The sequence below is a fragment of the Oncorhynchus tshawytscha genome, linkage group LG21, assembly GCF_018296145.1.
Source record: "Oncorhynchus tshawytscha isolate Ot180627B linkage group LG21, Otsh_v2.0, whole genome shotgun sequence".
Taxonomy (NCBI): domain Eukaryota; kingdom Metazoa; phylum Chordata; class Actinopteri; order Salmoniformes; family Salmonidae; genus Oncorhynchus; species Oncorhynchus tshawytscha.
In genome coordinates, this window is record NC_056449.1 from 6,449,003 (window position 1) to 6,461,155 (window position 12,153).

The 12,153-nt window shown below is 42.6% G+C and overlaps 1 protein-coding gene across 10 annotated transcripts in view; it reads left to right on the forward strand.

The window, feature by feature from the left end:
* Positions 1–4,242: 4,242 nt before the first annotated feature.
* Positions 4,243–12,153, forward strand: part of LOC112220792 (janus kinase and microtubule-interacting protein 1-like) — a 42,424-nt gene continuing 34,513 nt past the window's right edge. For 9 of the 10 annotated variants that reach the window (XM_024382695.2, XM_042302933.1, XM_042302931.1 and 6 more), the window contains exon 1: positions 4,243–4,755. The gene's annotated coding sequence lies outside the window, so the exon portion shown is untranslated. The remainder of the gene's footprint in view (positions 4,756–12,153) is intronic. The other variant, XM_042302937.1, reaches the window with a different exon arrangement.

Sequence of the window (12,153 nt, forward strand, 5' to 3'; positions counted from 1 at the left end):
CAAGTAGTATTTTACTGGGTGACTCACTTTTACTTTAGTCATTTTCTATTAAGGTATCTTTACTTTTACTCAAGTATGACAATTGGGTACTTTTTACATCACTGGTAGGTGACAGGAACTGAAACTCTGCTGGGTTTTTCACACTCAACAGTTTCCCATGTGTATCAAGAATGGTCCACCACCCAAAGGACATCCAGCCAACTTGACACAACTTTGGGAGGCATTGGAGTCAGTGGTAATTTTAGCATATAAATCTTGGTGGGGCAAACTCCCAAAATGTTTTTTAGATGCATGCCAGCAAATCCACAACACAACACTAAACAGTGCATTAATTGCACTATAACAGTGACAAACTGTTCCCACAAACTGTTAGGACTACATAAAGCTGTCCCAACAGCAGGGCTTTCTTTTCAGCACCATGGAGGGAATCCTTACAACTGTTACACCTGGCTGTCAGCAGTCTGGCAGTGAAACAGTTCATTCAGCCTCATTTACTGCCTTTTCAAAAAACATAGCTGATATGGCTGACTTGCTTAAAAAATTGTTGTTTCTATTGACAATTGAGATCTACTGTACAAACTATGGCATAAGGGAATGATGAGCGGATGAGGAAATCCGTCATTTCAATTAAGACATTTATGAGCGAGCTTGGACGGGCGTAGTCAATATAACTATTTGTTCATCACTTTTGAAATGTACAGCACATAATTCAGAACCTGGCCCGGCCTTACAGTATTCTCCTTGTACACCAAGTCAGAACCGTAGAATAAATAAAGGGGGCATATAAACAGACAATGAAAGCTCTTACAATATTTGATGATTACATTTCTCTAAAACAGGCTACAGCCTACGTGTGCACCACCAAGTCAAAACAGTATACTATGTTATGAGGGTGAAAAGGACCAAATTATTAGGGTGAGGCACATGGGCTACTAACAGCTTAGTACACAACATATACTTAGTATAACTTTGTTAGCTACAGTATAAATTTCTCCCTGGTATATAACATAATTTATGCAGCTGCATACAATACATTTTTTGGACTCACCTTGTTGTGCTGTGCTCACTTGAACGAGAAGGTGGCACGGCGGTCCTTGTGGGCACATTTTGTCATCAAAGTCAGACATTCTCTGGATTTATGCTGCATTCAAAACAACCGTTAACTCTGGAAAAAAACAAGGTTGAATCATGACGTCAGGGATCTTCAGGTCGGAGCTCTAGAAAGAAGCCAGAGTTCCTGACTTGGAATTCCAAGTTGGATGACCGCTCACAGCGTATTTTCCCAGTCGGAGCTAGTTTTTTTTCCAGAGTTCCCAGTTGTCTTCAACTCACTGAAGTCTGAGATTTCCCAGTTCTTAGATTCCAGTTGTTTTGAACGCGTCAGAAGTCATGCTGGATTGACAGCATGGACAATGTATTCAACCTTTTCTAGACCATGGTGTTGCGTGTGAATGTTTATCTATTTAAACTTGGAAAAGAGACCCTTAAACCCAGAGTTGGACCACACACACTCTCCACTGAATAGCAGGCTAGTGATTGCTTTACAAAGCTTGCAGTTAGCCACTGATTCCTTCCAAACCACTCATTGTTGAATTTGCGATTTCCAACTTGTTGTGTAATGTTTATGTCCAATGGCCGAGGAGCACCGATAAGTTTAATCTATAATTTATTTTCATATGATTAGGATTGTAATGATTTGCCAGTATATTGTCGACTCGATTCATGATGATAACTGCTTGTCTAGCTTGCTAGCTAAGATTTTGAAAGTATGATGCTGACATGATTAGTCCAATCAAATCTACGGTAGATATAACGTGATTTGACGTAATTTTATCTCTGGCCAATGACCTTGAGCCTTCTCTTGGATGGGCACTTCTAATGTAAATCTATGGCAGCACCCAAGGGGCCTGAATTTTTGAGCTCTCCCCATAGATTTTGCAGCGACGTAGTGTCCCCATGAGTGACAGAACGCTGAGCCAATCACGGCGCAATTAGAGAACATTACCAACCCCTACACTCCGTATTTTCCGCTGGCTGTCCCACCACCACAGAAAACACTGAGCTAGGCTGAAACATCTGCATTTTGGAGCTGCCTTATTCAAGAAAGCAACTCCATATTCGGACGGTGTTCTCAATGTTTTGTACACACAGTGTTTAGTCTACATAACACAATGTACAGGCTGTGTTAAATGTTTGCCTAGGATGCTAATAAACGCACTGCAACGGTTGTTTACTTCCCTACAGCTGAAGCAAATATACCCTTTCCATCCTGAGCCCACATTTTGTTCCTTCCTTGCACTGGCCACACAGCAGCTTTTCATCTAGATATTCTGAGTCTGTGTGATGACGCTGGCTGAGGAAGGTATAAAAGTGTATTTGTAAAGTAAAGATCAGTACTGGAATGTGCAATGGAACGGTTCTGTTACCATGGTTCTGTTCTCATACACCGTTCCTCACAGACAGATATGTTTACATTCCGTCCGGTCTTTCAATGGACAGGAACAAATAAATAAATGGCACCCCAACCACTTTCTATACCAATATGTAGTCTGTGCAGTGTGTTTGAGTTATGTTCTGTGTGTGTTTTGGCTGCTGCTTTGGGTAAGGATGTGGAACATCAGACTCATGTAGTCTGTGTAATAGAGGATGAGTCATGCCTACGAAGGCTCATTTACTACACATGAACCATTACATCACTACTGGCAGGCTGTGACAGTGTGGGACTAGGATCAACATTGGGAAAAGGCGACATTTCGGTGCCTGTACTGTACTGCCTGAGAACATGGACATGGGGGAGAGAGGGGGATCCAAGGGATGTTTGATGTGTGTGTAGGAAAGGGAGAGAGAGAGAGAGAGTGGTGGGAAGGGAGGATCACTATCAGTAGCTTCATTTGATGATCTAAATCTCCATATAACTCAATCTCTCGCAGGTCCCATCTGAGCCCTTCAGACTGTCACTAAAGAAGCTGGTTCATAATTAGTTTAAATGGTTAATGCTCATTAATATATTTAAGCTCATACTGTCACACACATGAATTCTTAAGCTGGTTATGTAAAGTTTATTAAGACAGAGGCTTGTTTCCACACTCCACTCCTTTCAGTACAGCCATAGGAAAATAGAATAGCTATAGCATCCATCACCACTATTTCTACACTGACTATGGCCTCAATGCCCATCCCATCCAACAGCACAGAAATAAAGTTTGAAAAAATTGGGAGACCGATTCATAAAATGATGAAAAGCAACACTCGCTATTAGTCAGTCTCTCTCTGCCTGCCCCGCATTCAAACCCCCCCCAAAGCCCCTTCCCTTCCTTATCAGTCTGTTATGCAGCTTTCACCCAGACAGCCCAATTCTGATATTTTTCACTAAATGGTCTTATATACCAATCAGATCAGCTCTGAAAAAGATCTGATGTGAAAAGATCTGATGTAACTATTCAAAACAACGATTAGTGGGGGAAAAAAAGATCAGAATTGGTCTGTCGGTGTAAACGCAGCTTCATTGTGCTGTTCTCAGCATCAGGCCTAGCCTACCAACCACACTCACCCTCCCAACATCCTATGGCCCTGCAGCGATGGACTACATATGCTGCCACTAACGTGTGCAGTGGGGTCTGTTAGTGTGTGTCTGTGCTTGTGTATGTCTGTGTGTTGAATGCCACTCAGACAGACCACAGCAGTAGGCAGAGAGAGAGAGAGAGACAGGCAGCTGGGCGTGAGTAATGCATCCATCCAGGCCCAGGGAATCTGGGTCACAGTCACACTACTGTGGGACTTCAGGCAGACACTCTTATTTACTCTCACTAGATACTTATACTGCTGGGTGATGTTCACTAATGCAAACACTCCTCCTATCCAAGCATACCGATAGTCAGCCCGGTTACTCTGTGGGATGGGTAGTCTATAGCTGCATTGACTGCCCACTCCTGATTGACATTGGAATGAGCATTCACCAGATGGAGGAGCAAAGAATGGACTAGGGAAGGAAGTGGAACAGTGCCTAAGCAAAAAGTTTTTTTCTCTTACATTTCTCACATTCAGTCCACTTCAAAGGGTCAGAGGTTAATTGGGTATCATCATTATTCAATAGCCTATTATTAGGATAGAGGACTGGTTCTGTGCATTATTAGGCACATCTTAAAGACAAGGGGGATAGCATCATATATGCGTAATTGCATAGCTTATTGCCAGACCACCAGGCGTCCTGCTATGACGGTGCACGCTTCTCCCGCACGCTCTTCCCGTGCGGTGTCATTCCTGAACACGCAGTCAGGTGTCGCGTGTCTTTTGCGTTACCGGCGACGTCCATGATTTTCCCACGTCCACGTAGCGTTGGTTTTTTTATCTCCCATTTTATCACCGGGAGAGCTGAGCTGCTGGATGAAATGTTTTGAGAGAAAACTGACGTCGTGTAGGCGTGGTGTGTGCCAGCGTGCAGAGAGAAGCCCACCGCAGAACCGTTAATCCAGTCCGGACACCACGTTTTAGTGGAATTTAGCCTACATTTGGCCAAACTTTACCATCCGCTGCTATTTATAAAGGGATTCATTCATAGCAGACTATTTGAGAGGATAAGTTTGTAACTCGCCTGCTCGATGGAAAAAAGAGAACGCCCAGCACAGCATCTCAAATCGAGGTGAGAGTGCGCTTTATAAACCGACGCCGAGGCACCGCTGCCATAGTGAATGAGAACCAGCAACGTTTAACCAGACCGACAAGAATACCTCTCACTTGATGACTGACACCATTTAAGTAAGTTTATGTTGGCCAGCCCGATAGCTCTGTAGGCAAATTTGTGAATTTGTGTGACGTGCGCAAACTGACAGGCAGGCTGTGGCTTCTGCAACGGGCGACATCCTCTGATATCCGGGTAGCGCTGCCAGTCATCACCTAACTCTATACTTCCGTCTTTAAATTGTATCTTCTTTACACGGAGTCCGTGTAACATTGTAATATTGTGTCTAGCCGGCTGATGTTACAACATGGCCATGACAGATTGCTGATCTTCAGCTTTTTAGAGCCATCTTGGCCATGCATATGGATGTTGTAGTCTGCGGCAGGGCTGGCCATAGACATTTGGGGGGGCCCTAGACGAAATTTGGTGGTGGTTAAATAGCTGATGTGCTAGGGACATGTCCATCTCCAATATTACATGTCCATCTGACATGGCCATCTACTCTAGCCTATGGTATTGTAATATTGCCTGAATACTGTAAAATTGCTTGAAACAGCTGGACGCATGTACATAATTTCTCCAAGTGGACACAACATATGTGTCCCGCTTACATCACTAATGATGGTGATTTAGAAGGGGTGATCCGCAGGTGCTTTGGGCACCTAAACCCAGATTTGTCATCAAATGTGACTCTTTGCTCATTGGATCTTTAGAGCAACAGCTGCCTGGCCCATTTACTCTCTTCACTGCCTCTCCTCCAACCCTCAAACTCCTGACCCCCAACCTCTGCCCTTTTATCCCTGCCCTTCTAATACATGTGGTATGGAGTCTAATGTGTGTCCCACTCCGCCTTGCCTTTCTCACTTTATCTCTCCTTGCTTTCAATGCTGGATCTGTATCCCTCTCCCTTTCTCACCCCTCACCTCTTACCCATCTCACCCCAGACCCCAGCCTTGAGTAGGGTAAGAGTGTTGGAGAAAACAAGAGATGGAGGCAGGTTTAATGAGGTTACTGGATGCATTGTCATGTGTGTGAGGGGATGAGAGGCTGCTACTGCTATCTCTTCTGCTGCTACACACACACTCGGGCCAGGGCGATACCGGTATCGCAATTCTCGTTAGTAGCGCAGCAAGGAAACTAAACATGAAGTGGGTTTAACTTTAGGAAAACAGCCTGAATGTTGGAAACAAACATCCCTATGTTGTCATCCATAGTCACATTTGATTTGTTTTCCCAGGCTAAAGCACACAACCTTTTACATACAACAGGTTTTTAAAGAACCAAAGAGTTTGGTCTGCTTTGTGTTTTCACTTTGGGAAAAAGCATTGGCACAGTGTTATCGTCCTGGCCCTGAACACACACACACACACACACACACACACACTGCTGTTTAAATCCCACACATTGCTCTATTAAAATTCAGCATAGTACCATCATCACAGACAGTAGGTAGCAAGCACTCCTTTTAATAGACTGCAATAGTATACTGTTGAGCCTTCTGTTCCCTCTCTTTACACAACACTGCAGCTCCCATCATGACTTGGACTGTTGTGAATATAGAGTTGTTTGTACTCACTAAAAACAAATGGTTCATTATAGCATATACCTCACGTTGGGTTATTTTAACCCAATGCATTGAGTAGATTCTTCAAAACCCAGCGCATTGGGTTACGCCGATTTAAGGCAGCACCTCTGATTCAGAGGGGTTGGGTTAAATGGGGAAGACACACTTGCGTTGAATGCATTGTGCAACTGACTAGGGTTCCCCTTTCCCTTTCCACTCACCACCCTCCCTATCAGTGGTGTAAAGTAACTAAGTAAAAAATACTTTGAAATAAAACTACTTCAGTAGTTTTTTCTTCTTCTGTACTTTACTATATATTTTTGACAACTTTTACTCCAGAACATTCCTGAAGAAAATATGTACTTTTTACTCAAATATGTTTTCCCTGACACCCAAAAGTACTCATTACGTTTCAAATGCTCAGGCAGGACGGCAATATTGGTACAATTCATGCACCTATTAATATAACGTGTTGTCATCCCTACTGCCTCTGCTCTGGTGGACTCACTAAACACAAATAATGTGTTAGTAAATTGTGTTGGAGTGTGACCCTGACTGTTCGTAAATAAAAAAACAAGGAAATTGTGCCATCTGGTTTGATGTGTAGCGTTTACTTAGACTTTAACTTTTGCACAAGTATGACAATTGAGTACTTTTTCCACCATTGTAAATTAGCGCATTTAAAAACACATACTTTTAGACTTTTACTCAAGTAGTAATTTACTGGGTGACTTTTACTTGAGTCATTTTTCTGTTAAGGTATCTTTACGTTTACTCAAGTATGACAATTGAGTACTTTTTCCAACACTGCTCCCTATCCCTAATACATAAGATGTAAAATAAGTGTTCAAACAAGACCAATACACAGTTTCAAATGTCCAGCAAGTGTCCACTATATGCAATTACATTGAACCTTACACAGGTCTGTGAGCAGTGTAGCGTTCCCCCGAGCTGGCGGACAAATGGTTCTTGGCTCTGCCTTCCGGAGGTAGGCTATTGCTTGTTGACTCCAACCTTAAAAGTAACAACAAAGAAAGTTTAGCAGGTCTGTTAGAAATGCCTTTGTCACACCATCGGGATAAGGGAAGCATTTCTATGCTCTACTGACAGTACAGGTGGACTGCATTGTAGAAATGATCATATTACAGTATGTGTACAGGTTGTGTTAAGGGCGTATCATTTCCCCATCCATTTTGTATGACCATGGAGGCATCATGCCAGGAACCACCTTCAGGTCCACTTCGCCAAATGGGTCTATAGGGGAAAATGACATCAAACACATCTCAAATGAGTAAATATGCCTCGTTTTGGGTTGGCACATGCGCTCCAGCCAACATGTTGCAGATAGTGTTGAGTAGGTTAGTTTACACGACGAGATTATTATGGATTAGAGCGAGAATATTTTGGTCAAGCATCGATCATCATGTCATCAGAATAAGACCCTTGACATCTATTGGGAACGAGCATCAAGTGCATACCCTGCACTTTCACCACCATGTGAAGTTGATCATAACTTATTTCATCTGTAGCATAATAAACTGCATGGTTTCCTGAGTCGTAGTGGGAGGAGCACATACCATGTCATCGCGTGACTCCAAGTTTACTTCAATTTGATGGTTATTATATCAATATTTGCGACTTAAAGGTGTTTTTACTGCCATTTCTTCCATACGTAATTTTCCTGACACAAAAAGATCCCACCATGTCTAACGAACACATTTTGTCTGAATTTATACAATTGTACCGCAACGTCCTGTTTCCGTCACAGTTGTTGTGATATTTGTTTCTACGGTATAACTTTACTCGTATAAAAACTGTGTATGGAAACGTGGTTAATGTCCAAGAGTGAACAGATGTGTCAAAAACATTATTATTATTATTATTGTCTTACCATTAGAAGGGTTTCAGCATCCTCTGCCAGGTCACTTTTCCTCTTCTCCCCCTATGGAAGGTCCAATCCTGGGCCTGGAGGCTGGCCAGACCTGTTCTGTAAGTCCACAATCTGCTCTCTCCCTCTCTGCTGCAGCTTTTATCACAGCACAGCCTGCCGTGTGTGTGTGTGAATCCTGTAGTGAATGAATGTACAGTATGTGAGGAGTGTGCCCCTCTGTGTGTGTCTCCCATCCTTTCAGTGATGGCAAAAGTACCCAATTGTCATCCTTGAGCAAAAGTAAGATATTTTCAAATAGAAAATGACTCAAGTAAAAGTGAAAGTCACCCAGTAAAATACTACTTGAGTAAAAGTCTAAAGTATTTGGTTTTGAATATACTTACGTTTAAAAAGTACATGTAATTGCTCAAATATACTTAAGTATCAAAAGTGAAAGTATAAATAATTTCAAATTCCTTATATTAAGCAAACCAGAAGGCACCATTTTTCTTGTTATTATTATTGTTTTTTACAGATAGCCAGGGGCACACTCCAACACTCAGACATCATTTACAAACGAAACATGTGTTGTGTGAGTGCCAGATCAGAGGCCTTTCCTGTCCTGCTAAGCATTCAAAATGTTCCGAGTACTTTTGGGTGTCAGGGAAAACTGATGGAGTAAAAAGTACATAATTGTCTTTAGGAATGTAGTGAAGTAAAAGTACTCAAATATAAATAGTAAAGTACAGATACTTAATAGTACGACTTAAGTCGTTTTTTGGGTATTTTTACTTAATTACTTTACACCACTGAACCTTTTTATAGGTACATTTTAAACCCAGTCAGTGCGTAGTTAGTGGGTGTTCTGTCTCACTTCAGTCACTTTGGCTGTATTGATATTTAACCCAGCCGTGTATGTTCATGCGTGTGTGTGGGTTCTGTTGTGCAGACTGGCCTAGAGGTGGTCCATCTGTGTTTGGCTAATGAGCTCTGGACCAGTCTAAAGGCATCTGCCTTTATTGCCACGCTACTTTTGCACTGTTAAGCTGGTACTGCTGCCATATCTGTTCTCTGGCAACGACACCTTTACTACAAAGAACTACAGTACACTGTCAATCATGATGGTACATCATATGGTGCCACAACTAAAGCTCCCTCAGTACAATATAGTGTGTAAAACACAGGGACAGGAAACTCCGGAAGGAAGATGTTTGTAATAATATTACATTTTTTGGCTTAGGTTCAGGTTGGTCATTTGGCTGTTCGGAAGGGATTTTTTTATAACATATCACCTTAGGCTGCTAATGTATTGTACTGTATGGTGGTGAGTGTTGGTGAGAGACTGTTTGGATAGCGATTCTGCTGTTTGGTAGTATTGGCTATTTGGTTCTGTCTGTTCCTAGTGTTTGCGGTATTACTACTGAGTGAATCTTCAGGGGAGTTTTAAAGTGGAAGTCTGCCTCTCTTAGTTGGTTGGTTATGAATCTCCTCAGAAGTATTTCCTCACCATGTCCCATTCTCCTGCTCTGTTGTGTTAATAAGCTCTTTGTTGTTTTTGCTAAGCAGATTGTCTCAGTGCCACATTTGACTAGCTAGGCCTCTGAGGAGCGGGTTCGTCCTTCACTCTGTTTCCCTTTCATACGACTTGACTGTTCAAACATGGAACTTTGAGCAATATTTCCCAATAGAGAGTGTATACATTTAATTGGGTGTATGAATTGGTTGTGCAGACTAGCGTGATAGTCATGTTAAATATACAGTACCAGTCAAATGTTTGGACACACCTACTCATTCAAGGGATTCTTCTTTTATTTGTACTATTTTCTACATTGTAGAATAATAGTGAAGACATCAAAACTATGGAATCACTCAGTAACCAAAAAAAACGGAATATATTTGAGATTCTTCAAAGTAGTCACCCTTTTCCTTGATGACAGCTTTGCATACTCTTGGCATTCTCTCAACCAGCTTCATGAGGTAGTCACCTGGAATGCATTTCAATTAACAGGTGTGCCTTGTTAAAAGTACATTTGTGGAATTTCTTTCCTTCTTAATGTGTTTGAGCCAGTCAGTTGTGTTGTGACAAGATAGGGGTGGTATACAGAAGATGACCATATTTGGTAAAAGACCAGGTACATATTATGGCAAGAACAGCTCAAATAAGCAAAGAGAAACGACAGTCCATCATTACTTTATCTGCAGTCGCAAAAACTATCAAGCGCTATGATGAATCTGGCTCTTATGAGGACCGCCACAGGAAAGGAAGACTCAGAGTTACCTCTGCTGCAGAGGATAACTTTATTAGAGTTAACTGCACCTCAAATTGCAGCCCAAATGAGTGCTTTACAGAGTTGAAGTAACAGACACATCTCAACATCAACTGTTCAGAGGAGACTGGGTGAATCAGGCCTTCATGGTCGAATTGCTGCAAAGAAACCACTACTAGAGCGCACCAATGATAAGAAGAGACTTGCTTGGGCCAAGAAACATGAACAATGGTGATTAGATCATTGGAAACCTGTTCTTTGGTCTGATGAGTCCAAATTTGCACAAAAAAAAAAAATCACATCTGTTCCAGGGATGGCAGATGTGAAGTGGTTGTGTTTGATGCGCTACTGGGCTGGAAGACTAGGGGGATCATGCTGTTCACATTCCAAAACACAGATTGCAAAATGCATGGAGTTCATATTGACAAATTCACCCTGCAATTGAGCGCTAAATCAAAACTACACCCACAAACACGTATTTGAGCTACAAGCTGAGCCATGCTTCTTATCCTGTTGGTATTGATAGCACAATTTAATTATTCTCCAAACATGGTATAACCCTTCGCTGATCGCTCGACACACAACATTTTGAGCATAGCTTGTTGGCAGACTCTGGTTAGGAATGAATGGGTCGGTGTGTGTTTGTAAATAGATGTTAGTAAGAATACAGATGTGGTTTTCTTTGTGTGTGTGTGGCTGTGTGCAATGTCCTCTCCTTTCTCTCCCTCTGTGTGTGTGTGTGTGTGTGTGTGTGTGTGTGTGTGTGTGAGTGAGTGAGTGAATGGGAGAATGAGAATAGCTTTCCTCTCCACTCTGCTGCGTGACATCATAGCAACGGACAGGATGGAGGTGGGAAAGTAGGGCAGAGTGGGGGGAGGAGGCAGAGGGGGTTCAGTGTGATTGCCCCTCCACCTCTCTCTCTCCATCTCTTCCTGTCTTACTGTTTTCACCCAGTGCCTGCCTGTTCATTCTGTCTGTCGGTGTGGTAGAGCGCTCCCCTGCCCCTCAGCAATGCATTTCTGACTCAGTCATCCTCGTCAGAGAGATGGTCTCTAGATAAAGAAATAACGTAGTCTGTGTGTTCGGTGTGAGTGCAACACAGGTGTGTGTGTGTGTGACGAGATGTCTGAAATCCCCCGGGAGACACTTCCCTCTTTCACAGGGTCCTTTAATGTGGGAGGAGTGAAGTTTAAGAGCACGAGTTGCCTTGGTAACAATTGCTGCCATCTGTGTGAGTGGTGTGCGGGCGGGAAAGGATGGCGTAGCCTCCGGTCTTAATGCTTCATCTCCATTTTGAATGATTTATTTATTACTCAGCAGAACGGGATGGTTACTGGGTTACGCTGGAACACTTCCTTAGCCTTATGAATCTAGAAAGAGACCAAGTCCATTCTCAATGAGGGTACTGTTTATATATTCTGTCATGCTGTCTCATAAACTAACTTCTCACATCTGCAGCACAACATGGCTACCAACCACATTATAACTGCAAAGCGGAGGGCAGAAGGTATCTAAGGAGTGGGGATGGATCTGGGGAGGACTGACACAAGGGTGGGAGGTTTGAGACGAGGAGAGGAAAGAGGCCAGCAGGGGTCTGAGGATTAGATGTGGACTCCCTCGGATGGCTGAAGAGGGCTTTATTTCTTTATTTTTATTTAACCTTTATTTAACTAGGCTTGGGGAGAGGAGAGACTGAATAATTTGTAGTAGTCCCAGACCATTCAATAGTAGTCCCAGACCATTTAATAGCAGTCCCAGATCATTTAATAGTAGT